The sequence below is a fragment of the Tenrec ecaudatus genome, unplaced genomic scaffold, assembly GCF_050624435.1.
Source record: "Tenrec ecaudatus isolate mTenEca1 unplaced genomic scaffold, mTenEca1.hap1 Scaffold_1153, whole genome shotgun sequence".
Classification (NCBI taxonomy): domain Eukaryota; kingdom Metazoa; phylum Chordata; class Mammalia; order Afrosoricida; family Tenrecidae; genus Tenrec; species Tenrec ecaudatus.
The window spans coordinates 8,986-19,708 of NW_027457709.1; the positions used below are offsets into that span (position 1 = coordinate 8,986).

Genomic DNA, 10,723 nt, shown 5'->3' on the forward strand with positions numbered 1-10,723 from the left:
AGAGTAGAGCACCACGTTGGCCCATCACAGAGCTCAGGTGTAGAATCTTCCTCACTGTCATCCTTTATCTCAGCAGTGTCAGTGTTGGATTATGAATTTCCCAAAGAACCAGTATCGCTCAATTCTGTGCACAATGCTGACTCACTCTCGCTGTTATTTCACTGGTCTAAAAACCCATTTAGGTTAAAATGACACTTTTTTGATGCCATGACCTAAAATTTTTAGTGAGAAAATGTTCCTAATGACATTACTTGGGTCTTCCTCTAATCCTGATGCCATGTTCTTTTTCACATAGACCAGCTTCTTGTATAAATTGCTCAGCATACAGATGGAATAAAAACAGTGAAAGGATACAACCCTGATGCACACCTTTTCTGATTTTAAACCATGCAGTATCACCTTGTCCTGTTCACAGTCTCACCTGGTTCTATCTCTTGGCCTTTGTATAAGCTCCATATGAGTACAATGAAGTGTTGTGCAATGCCCATTCTTTTCCATGGTATCCCCAAGATCCACCTCCTTCCACTCGTGGTTTCCAGAACGTGGGGTTGGGACAAAGCCTGGATAGTCTCATGGCAAGACCAGATCAGGAATGGAGCTGAGCCGGGAGCAGCTTTATTTGCTTGCTCCAGGGAAAGTCTGCCAGGGGCTTTCTACAAATGATAAAGGTGAATCCCTCTCTCGTTACCCACTGATCATCTCTGAGCCTCTTGCTCTCATATCCCTTGCACAGACCTCTACCATTAGATGGACAATTAGGTAACGTTTGAACACTTTTCTGATGCTGAGCCTGGGGAGCAACTAATAGCTGAGTAAATATTGATTGAAAGATGGTGAGTGGAAGAAAATAGCTTTGCCAGGTCCAGGTTGTGATGGAGATGAGAGTGTTACCAAATCCTGCTGTCCCCATGGTGGGTTTGCTGTATTGTGCCCAGTTCTGAAAGTCTGAGCCAGGGGTTTTAACATGGCCCCTTTCAAAACATATAGGTGGAATTCTTGGACCATGAGCTGTCCTTAGAGTGTGGCTTTACCAAGGTGATGTCCGCCCTGGAACGAAACAACCCAAGAACCTAGATCTTTGTGAAGGTGTTGGTAAGGGATGCCGCGGAAATCATAAACTTGACTGAAAGCAAAGGAAACTTTGCCTTCATGTGTCTGCAGCTGGACGAAGTGGTGCTGGAGCACACCCTCCTTTGCGATTCTTCTTGTTCTTTTTATGAGCTGCTCCCTGGCCTGTGCAGTCCCGTAAATCTGGAAACTCTTTGCTGGTGGGGGCAATTGTTATATCCTCCCCCCAGATCCAGATGTCTTGTCCATGGTCAGTGCGCAATCCTTGTTAGCCAGAGGAGTGGGGCATCTAAAGGCAGGCAGGGGTCACATACTTTTTTTCTACACTTTCTAGAAAGACCAGAGCTAAACATCTTGCAGCCCTTTTCATGTCCTCTTTCTTTTCTGTATTTATTTTCCAGGAAAGAGGAGAAGAAACGCGACAGCATCTACTGACAGCAAGTCAAATGCCATCGTGTGTGTTCAGAGGGCAGGCTGGTTCTCATTTGCCTAACTCATCAGTCCCATCGTGCCATGTCCATGTTAGATTGTTTAGGGAAACAGATGACATATGTTATGATGCTAAATAAGCTGAAACAGTGCCAGGATGGAGGCAGAAGGGGTTTATTTGTTTGTTTTTAAATGAAGCATGGCTTTCTAGTGACTTATTGTGGTGGGGAAGGGGGGCACCGAGGGCAACAAGACATGGTTGTGACAGTGGTCTGGGAATTGAGACAAATCATTGCTTCTGCAGCAGAGATGAGCTGCCTCTGACCTGTCAGTTACTTGAAGGGAGACTCTGCATTTTGGTCAGACAAGTCTTAGTTGGAGATGGTACCAGCTTTCCTCCTGAGCCTCTGTGGTTCCCTTTGGACTACACAGGCCCGAATCGCTTTTAGCTGAGCAACAGCAAATGGCAACACAGACTTGCCATATTGCTCTTTTGCGTACACTCTTTAAAAATCGTACTAAATATACATGCATCAAAACATTCGTCACTTCCACGCTCTACAAGATTATAACTAAGTGGCATTCTGCATGTTGTTCATATTATCATCCTTACCCATTCCAAAATTATGTCATCACCCTTATGGAAGCTCAGTATCGTCTCAGGGATGGCACTTCCCCTCCAGGCCCTACTGGGTTAGGCTGGGTTGACTAGAGAAATAAATCCAAGGACACTCATATAGGTATAAGAAAGACTCCACCTCACTTATTTGTCCAATTGACATGGCATTATGTAACAACCATACTTACCTTCCTACCTATCCCTGGAAACAATTGGGATATGTTTGTCTCTATTCATTTTCCTAGCCTAGATATTTCTTGTAAGTGGAATTAAGCAAAATGTGTCCTTTTTGAAGCTGATTTATTTCACTCAGCATAATGCTTATGAGGTTCATTCCTCTTGTAGCCTGTGTCAAGAGTTCATTTCTCTTTATGGCTGAGTAGTAGTCCATTGTATATACCATAGGCAACATGTTTGACTTATCCATTCACCTATTGATGGGTATTTAGACCGTTGACACGTTTGCGAGATTGGGAATAATGTTGCAAGGGCCATCTGTGTATTTGTATCTATTTATGCGCTTGCTTTTAATTGCTTATATCCTTCATTTCCTTTTCTTTCCTTGTTAGACTCAGTATGATCCCCTTCTGCCCATCCTCTAGCCTCACAACCTCTGTGTCTGATGTGCCAGGATCTCACCAGGAGCCTTAACACCAAGATTCTGAGCCCTGACTGACCATTCTGATCATCCAGGGAATTGAATATTCCGGAGCACACAGAAGATGAAGTTATCAAAACTCCTTAGGCATAACCGAACAACTGGAGGGAGTGCTTTATTGGGCTTGGGGGCTGGGGATTATAGTTGTGAAGGACACCAAGGACAATTGTCATTACCTAGACTGTAAAGACTATGGTCGACATCCACGCTGGTGAGTAGCAGCTGGATCTCAGAAGCTCACAAGTGGCCATCTAGGTGGCAAGTATTGTCACCCTCACTCTGGAGGAAAGAGTGGTGAGTGGACCACATGAACATTAGACTTCATGACTCTGAGCACAGAATAACTAGATGATCTCCAACTATCAATTCCAACTTCTTTGAAAGGGATCACATCAAAAGGTCCTAGATAGTGAAGCAAAATTCACAGTCATAAAAGAGACCAGGCTTATTGGCTGGATAGGGACTAACAGAACCTCTGAAATGATGGTCCTTATTCACTAAGTTTGAAAATGAACTCCTACCTGTGGTTCAATATTCAGCCAAATAATAGATTGGTCTATAATGGGAGCAATTACACAAGTGAGGCACACAAACCTGAAAACAGCAAACCATTTGATCTCAAAAGGGCAGTATTAATCCAAGGCCCAAGTTCAGAAGGGTAGGAAGAGAGGAGGAAGGGAAACAGAAGACATAAGTAGGGAGTGGAATAAGTCATATTATATTGTGGAGATTGCAATAAGTGGCATAAAACACAATGTGTATGAATTGTTGAATAAAAAACTGATGATCTTGGTAAACCTTCACCCAATTCACAATAAAAACTTATGAGAGAGAAAAAAATCCAAGCACCTAGGCTGCATTCCAGACCAATAAAATCGGACTCAGTGGAGATGGGACAAAGATGTCTTTTGGACAGCTCTCTGGCAATCCCAATGAGCACACAGGCTGATACCCACCATCTGGAAACTATGGGGTAGCTGCTTCTCCGGTAATGCCTCGGGGGAGCGCTTGGGTCCGTCAAAGAATGCGGGATGATGAAGGGGCAAAGGTCATCAAACCTCACCCACAGCTTTACACTGGGGGGCTGCTCTGAGGAATGTGGGAAGGGTCCACTTGCATGCTGTCTCTGTGCAGCAGATCCAACAGACTCAACACCTTTCCAAAGCTGGCAAGAAAGTCCGAGAGACTAGATGTGGGCACCACGCTGTGAGTTTCCCAGAAGGCACGAGACAGATTGAGAGCAGTCACGGGAACACAGACTCCTCCGGAAATGCTGCCATGCGCAGAACATGCATCTCTAATTTCATTTCACACTGACTCAAGCATTCAGTCCTTTTTACGAAAACCCAGCTTCTCATTACAGTAACCGGTTTAAAATGACAATCTTCTGTTGAGCAAGTCTAAGAAATGACCTTCCTTTATTTTACATGGTATAAAAATTCAGTTTCCTAGGCCAATGGGCTCTAGGGACAGGTGTTTTTATGTACTAGACATGGCTTTCAAAGTTCTTCAATTGCCTAAATTAATAACGACTTTTTTCCTTTGGCTTTTCTAAGGGACACATTAATTTCAATCTTTTTCTAAGGAAGTGAATCTCTAGCTATCTCATTGGGATAAGTTTCTGCCTTCAGAGTAGAATTTGAAATAATCTGCAAGGTTACCCCTTCCCCACCCTGCCCCAGCAGCCCAGCCTCTTTCTTCCTTCCGGCCTCCAGCCACCGGGGTTTGGTTGGGAAAGGAGATGCAGAAGGGAGTCTCTGGATTTTTCTATCTAAAGGTTGGCCACAACCCCCAGTAGACCAAATGTAATTCATTATGGGGGGTTTTGGTTTTACTACTTTAAGAGTTATCCTTAGGGAAATTACAAACAAACAGAAATAGGAAGACTTTATATTTTATTAAGGGATGTACTGCTCAGTCTCATTATATTTTAAAAGACAAAGTATAAAAAAAAAAATCTGGCTCCGTTTAAAATGTCCTGACTAGCAGAACTTAAAATACACAAATCTTAACATGAAAGTCTAGATGAATAAATAAAATAAACAACGAAACAGCTTTCTCAGGAAAAGCCATAATAAAGAGCTCGACTACTTTTTGAGCTGTTTAAGATGCTCGTGTTAAAGGGAAAAGAGTATCATTGTTGACTTTGAAATGTAGAACCATTTGCTTAATTCAGTGATGCTAAAATGGGCAGTTTGGCTGAAGAAAGAAATTGGCTTGTAGCATTTGATGAGCAATTTCTTCTTTTGAATATAGAAATGACCAGGGATGCGGACACGCTTTTTATTCTTTTGAGGACCCTCTAACCAAGAAATCTTTTAAATGATCATTACACAGTGAATGCCTGGAGGCTCTGGAAACTATTATTTTGACATTATTATAAGCTCAAAATGATTCACCAATGCAAAAGAAGAAGAGAAAAAGCAATTAAATACTAAGCTGTAAACGCTGGAAGCTTTTCTGTGCTGAAAATAATTGAACAGAGTTTTTTCTTTTTTTAAGTAATAGTGTCCAAAGAGATTCAATGATCTTATTGCTTATGGATTTGGAGCTTAACTATATTCCTTATTTTAAATTTGATATTAGAATAGCAAGATTATAGACCATGATACAGTGTGACTTGGAGAAGTATCATTTCATTAAATTATCAAGTTAAGGCTCAAGGAGCCTGGTGGAATGTGTGTGACCATGAGGCCGGCCAGTTGGAATCCGCTAGTGGCTCACAGAGAAAGATGCGGTTCTCAGCTCCTGTAAAGATTTAGAACTTCGGGAACCCACAGGCATAGTTCTACGTTGTCCTTTCAGGGGTCCTCAAACTTTTTAAACAGCAGGCCAGTTCATTGTCCCTCAAACCCGCTGGAGGGCCGGATGATAGTTTAAAAATAAAACTATGCACAAATGCCTATGCGCACTGCACATACCTAATTTGAAGTTAAAAAAAAACGGGGCAAAAACACCCGGCGTGCTGAATAAATGTCCTCTGAGGGCCATGCGGCCCGCAGGCCATAGTTTGAGGACCCCCTAGATTGATATAAGTCAGAATTGACTTGATAGTGTTAGGTTTCTGGGGTGGTTGACCTCAGTTCTTGCTTAGCAACGCTGAAAGAATTCATATGGCAGAAGCAGTTTTGTAAATCCAAGTGAATGTTATGGAAGAAAGTTTCAGGTATCGCAGTCCCCAAAAGTCCCCAGTATCTCCGGAAAGCACGCTGGGCTGCATGGCAGGGGTGGGGAAAGTTTGCAGCTGAATATGGCGGTTTCATGGGAGGAATACCTGAGCAGGAGTGCAGAACCAGCTGAGGAGCCACGGCAGGAACCCCCAAGGGCCTCACCCTCCACTTGCAGAGCACGTGAACAAGGGAGGGTGACAAGGAGCCCAGGCCTACTTCTATCACCTCCCAACACCACTGGAGGACATTGGTCGATCGTATTGGTTGATTTCGGTGCACTTTTGTGAAGTCCTATTCTGTATGACCAGGTGGACCTTCCACCTGGGTCTACATGACTTGGGTCAGAGCATGCTCAGTTCTGAATTTTGCCATAGGTGTCTAATGAGTGTGCCTGATGTATTTCCAACCCCTTTGTTGTGGCCTGGACAGCTCAATTTCGTTTAGTGCTGGCATTTGGGAAGACAAGCCCTAATCTAGCAACCTGTCAATAGCAGTAAGTGAATGGAATTACAACTCAACTCATAGCCATAAATTCAATTCGGACTCATAGTGACCCGAGAGGACAGGGCAGAATTTCCCCCTCAGGATTTCTGGGGCTGGAATTCTTTACAGGAATAAAAGTCTCTTTTTTCTCCCTCCCAATGGCTCCAAAGGACTGACCTTGCAAGGAGATGTCCAGCGGGTGCCAGCAGGCTCCTTCATTGAAAATCTCTGCTAGTTTCTGAAGCGGGAGGGAAATTTTGAGGAGGCCGTCTGCGGCAGAGTTAACTCCCCATTAAAGCCAATGAGCTTTTCCACATCTCTCAAAAAACAAACAAAAAAACCTAAAGTGACTACTTCAGATTAATATGCTGTAGGTAGAACCACCTCCCACTCACCAAACCAAACCAATCAACCAACCAAACAAACAAACAAACAAACAAACAAACAAAAAAACCCAAATCCTGTTGCCTTCAAGTCAGTTCTGACTCATGCTCACCCCTTGTGGTACAGAGTACAATTGTTGCATGAGGTTGGCTAGGCTGTACCCTTTATGAAAACAGATGACTCCTTCCTTTTGTGGTACAGCTAGGTGGTTTGAACTGATAACCTTTATATAAGCAGCCCTATCCAGCGATCTATGTCAACTAAAGTGTCAAAGCATGTAAAGACTGATCCACAACCCCCACTTCTCTCTTCCTCTTCTGTGATGACCTGGAATCCACCTTTTGATCTGGTGGCACCATATTTGTGAAGCAGCCCGAATCACTGACGGACGGTGTGCAGGACAAACACCCTGTAGAATTGCCCTTCCAGTGTCAGAATTTGCATGAACAAGAATAAACTTCTAGATTTTAAGCCACTGAGGTTCCAGGGGTAGCTTCTTTCTGCAGAACAGACTAGGCTATCCTGCCTGATCATCTCTTCACAGGGTTTTTGTGGAGAGCTACTGGAGCAGCTCGATCCAGGGGAGCTGCCAAAGCAGATACCTACACTTTATCTGGGATTGTAGGTTGTAGTACCAAAGTTTTTATTTGCCCGGGAGGCACTGAGTAAATTTTTTTTCTTCTGAAAACAGGACAATATGTAAGTAAGTTTGGAGACATATGTAGCTGGAGCTGAAAGTCCTCTTACCTTGCAGTTTTCTTTGGTAGAGATAGACTTGTTCTTAATGAAACCCATGACAGTCAGTGTCACAAATGACTTCTGAGGAGAGGCCAAACAGCTAAGTCAAGGCCAGCCTACCATTCTCTTAAATGCTGTCTCATGCTCTCATCTGCTCTGACGTGTCTGCTCAGGGGCATGTGGCAGCCACTAGGCGGGCCTTACCATTGGCACTGAAAATCATTGTAGGGGATATTAGAGGATTTACATCAAGAAGACCTGACTTCCTGGCCATTGCTCGGGGGCCACAGTTCCCAAGACAATCAGTGTCAAGGGCAAAACAAAATAAAACATGACGAGGGCTCTGGGGCTGGGTTGAGCTGGATATGTAACCAAAGCCCCTTTCTACCAGAATCTTCCCAAGAGGAGATTGCTCTTTTCCATAGCTAAACAATTTCCATAGCTAAACGTTCTGCTGAGGAACCTTCTGGGAAGCAGAAGAAAATAAATCTGCCTTCCTTTGAATTAAGCTGGGTTGGGTCCAAGCCCTGTGTAGTGTCTATTCTTCTCATAACATCTAAAGGAGTCTGATTTCACCATTCTTAGCTATTAAAAAAAAAGTTCCAGGCACAATAATTCAATTTAAAATTACACACCAGGAGTAGTTCATATTTAATACACTTTATACAGGTATTACAGGTACAAGGGACATACTTGTTAACTGCCAGGTTGCTGGCTTGAACCAACCAGCTACTCCACAGGAGGTACTGTGTTTCTGTGAAGATTTACAGCTTGGAAGCCCACTGGGAGAGCTCTCCTCTGGCTTGAGTCTGAAGGTGCTTGACAGCAGTAGCCTTTTGTTTTTATAGAGGTAAAAAGCTTTCTTTTTTTTTTTGGTATAAAGCTTTTTAGAACAACAAAAACAATTCCTTTTGGAAGTAAGCCAGAGCTAAAACCACAAGTTACATGCTTTACTTTTTTTCTGTCCTGCAGCTGGCAGCCACCCTTTCATCGATTGTGCACACCAGCATGGTGGTGAAGTGGTGAACTCTGCGCTCTCATTCCCCTGGCTTCACACTCGGTCTCCTCACTCATCGTGTGGCTTCACCCAACGCACGGAGCCTCCTGCAGGCTCCTCTCCCAGCGTGTGTAAAAGTGCGAAGGAGACAGACTTCCTCAGAGCTGTGCTTTAGAGAGAATCCTCCTCACATACTCAGCACCGCCTTGAATAGGGCAGCACTGCATACATGACAGCTACTTGATGATTGTTGATGGTGGTGGTGGTGTGTTTGTATGGATAAAAAAAGAGCCCTGAATGGTTATGTAACAAGTAAGGGAATAAATAGATCTTCCTTCATCCACCTTCATCTTTCATTGTTCTATCACTCTCTGATTGCAATATTAGAGGCTAAAATGGGCAGAATTCCCACCTCTGAACAAAGTTTGTGCACATGGGTGTGCATGCTTGTGTGTCCATGTGAGTGGGCCTGTACAATGTGTGTGCACGTGTGTGTGCACATGTGCACTGGAGCCTGGCAGCAGCAGGGGAGGCGCCTGTCTCTGTTCAGCAGTATCTGACGGCTGCTGCAGGTGTAATGAGAAGTGATTGATGATCTGTTCAGGGAGCTCCTGGGGTGGACTCAGGGAAGGAGCAGCAAAGAAGACATACTCATCTCCCCTGTATTTAGATGAGGTGACGGAGGTGGGTGGTAGAGGAGCAGCTACTCAGTAATGAGATCACAGGGGAAAGGCCTTGGATGAGGTGCCAGACAGCCCTGCTTTCCCAGAGAGGGTGGGGACTGGGAATGAGGCTGCATCCTGCCTAATCAGTTACAGTTGCTCTGTCACTCTGGGGAGGGAGGCAGATGAGGCAGGGAGCTTCCGGAATCTCTCATCTCCAGTCCTTCTAGGTGGATGTGGGAGCGTGTGAGGACGGCCACACTGGAGGGTCAGGGTTGATCGCCTTGCAGTGTGGAGCCCGGCCTGGACCTGCGTTGTGAAGGGTGACTAAGGAGCTCTGGGGGCAGGGTTCTGGGTGGGGGCTTTGTCTACTAAGACCCACAGCCGCGCCCTGTGTCGCAATGTTGGCATGCAATGTGCAAAGACTTGAGACAACGTGAAATGGACCATCCACTTCACTTGGAAAGACAGGAGGGCTGAAAATCAGATTGGGAGATCTGATCTCGTTTGCTGCACAGTTGTGAGAGGAGATATTCCTGGCTTCTCTCATGTTGGGAACCGGACATAATCAGCCTGACAAAACCAAGGCCATATTGCCTGCCCAGCAGGGCTAAAGCCACGTCACCTCAACCTTATCTCTACCCTGACACACACCAGATGGCCCACCCTTGTCTGCTCCAGCACCGGACATTCCAACTGCAGACTTGCGGCCGCCTGCCCTGTGTGCTCTACACCCCCGCCCTTCCTTTTTTTTATCTCCCCTTTGAACTCCCTTGTTTGCCTCACCCTTTATAGAGAGGCTTGTGTAGCAATAAACTCAGACCTTGACAAGAATCTGCTTGGTCTCGCTCCTCTCTCTCGCCCGTTTCTCTTTCAGGCTGGGTCCTCCTTGGAACCCCTCGAATAACTGAGTCCCTCTGGCATGAAGGAGGTGATACGAATGCATTGATAGCCTAGTATCTGTCAGCTGGGAGCCACAACATAGTGAGAGCCCTTATTAATCATTTGGAGATTAGCTGAGGGGTGGGAGAAGCCAGGCATGAGGCTTTCCAGGGCTGCTCAGCATGCACAGGAGTCCTTTCCTGGGTTGGACAGAGGTGCTGCCATCTGAAAGCTCAGATAGAGCAGTTGGAAAATTAACTGACCTGGTACAAGATCTATTTACATATATCAAAAGATCCTGGGTAATAACATCTCATGTTTGTGCAGCATGCCACATTTGTCAAAGGGCTTTCTCATTTACTGTCTTACTTGGTCCTCAAACTAAGAGGCCTTTGGGCAGCTATTGCTGTTTAATTTTGGGCGTGGTAACAGCTTTGGGTATAGTACTGGGCTTGGAATCAGGCTGTGCAACCCACAGCAGGTCACTTAGCTGCTCTGGATTGGCTTTCTTCCTCTACGAAGGTCAGCGCTTGGACTAGACCATTTTCCCAGTGGCAGCTCTGCTGACATTTTGGCCAACATCCTTCTTGTGGGGCTGTGTTGTTCCCTGCACCAGGATGCTAAGCGAGCATC

The 10,723-nt window shown here is 45.0% G+C and overlaps 1 long non-coding RNA gene across 1 annotated transcript; it reads left to right on the forward strand.

Annotated features, from left to right (window-relative positions):
- The first annotated feature begins 1,350 nt into the window (after window positions 1-1,350).
- LOC142435979 (uncharacterized) lies at window positions 1,351-10,042 on the forward strand. The gene is made up of 3 exons (XR_012781696.1): window positions 1,351-1,524; window positions 2,686-8,399; window positions 8,522-10,042. It is a non-coding gene; the product is annotated as an uncharacterized LOC142435979 (long non-coding RNA).
- Window positions 10,043-10,723: the final 681 nt, after the last annotated feature.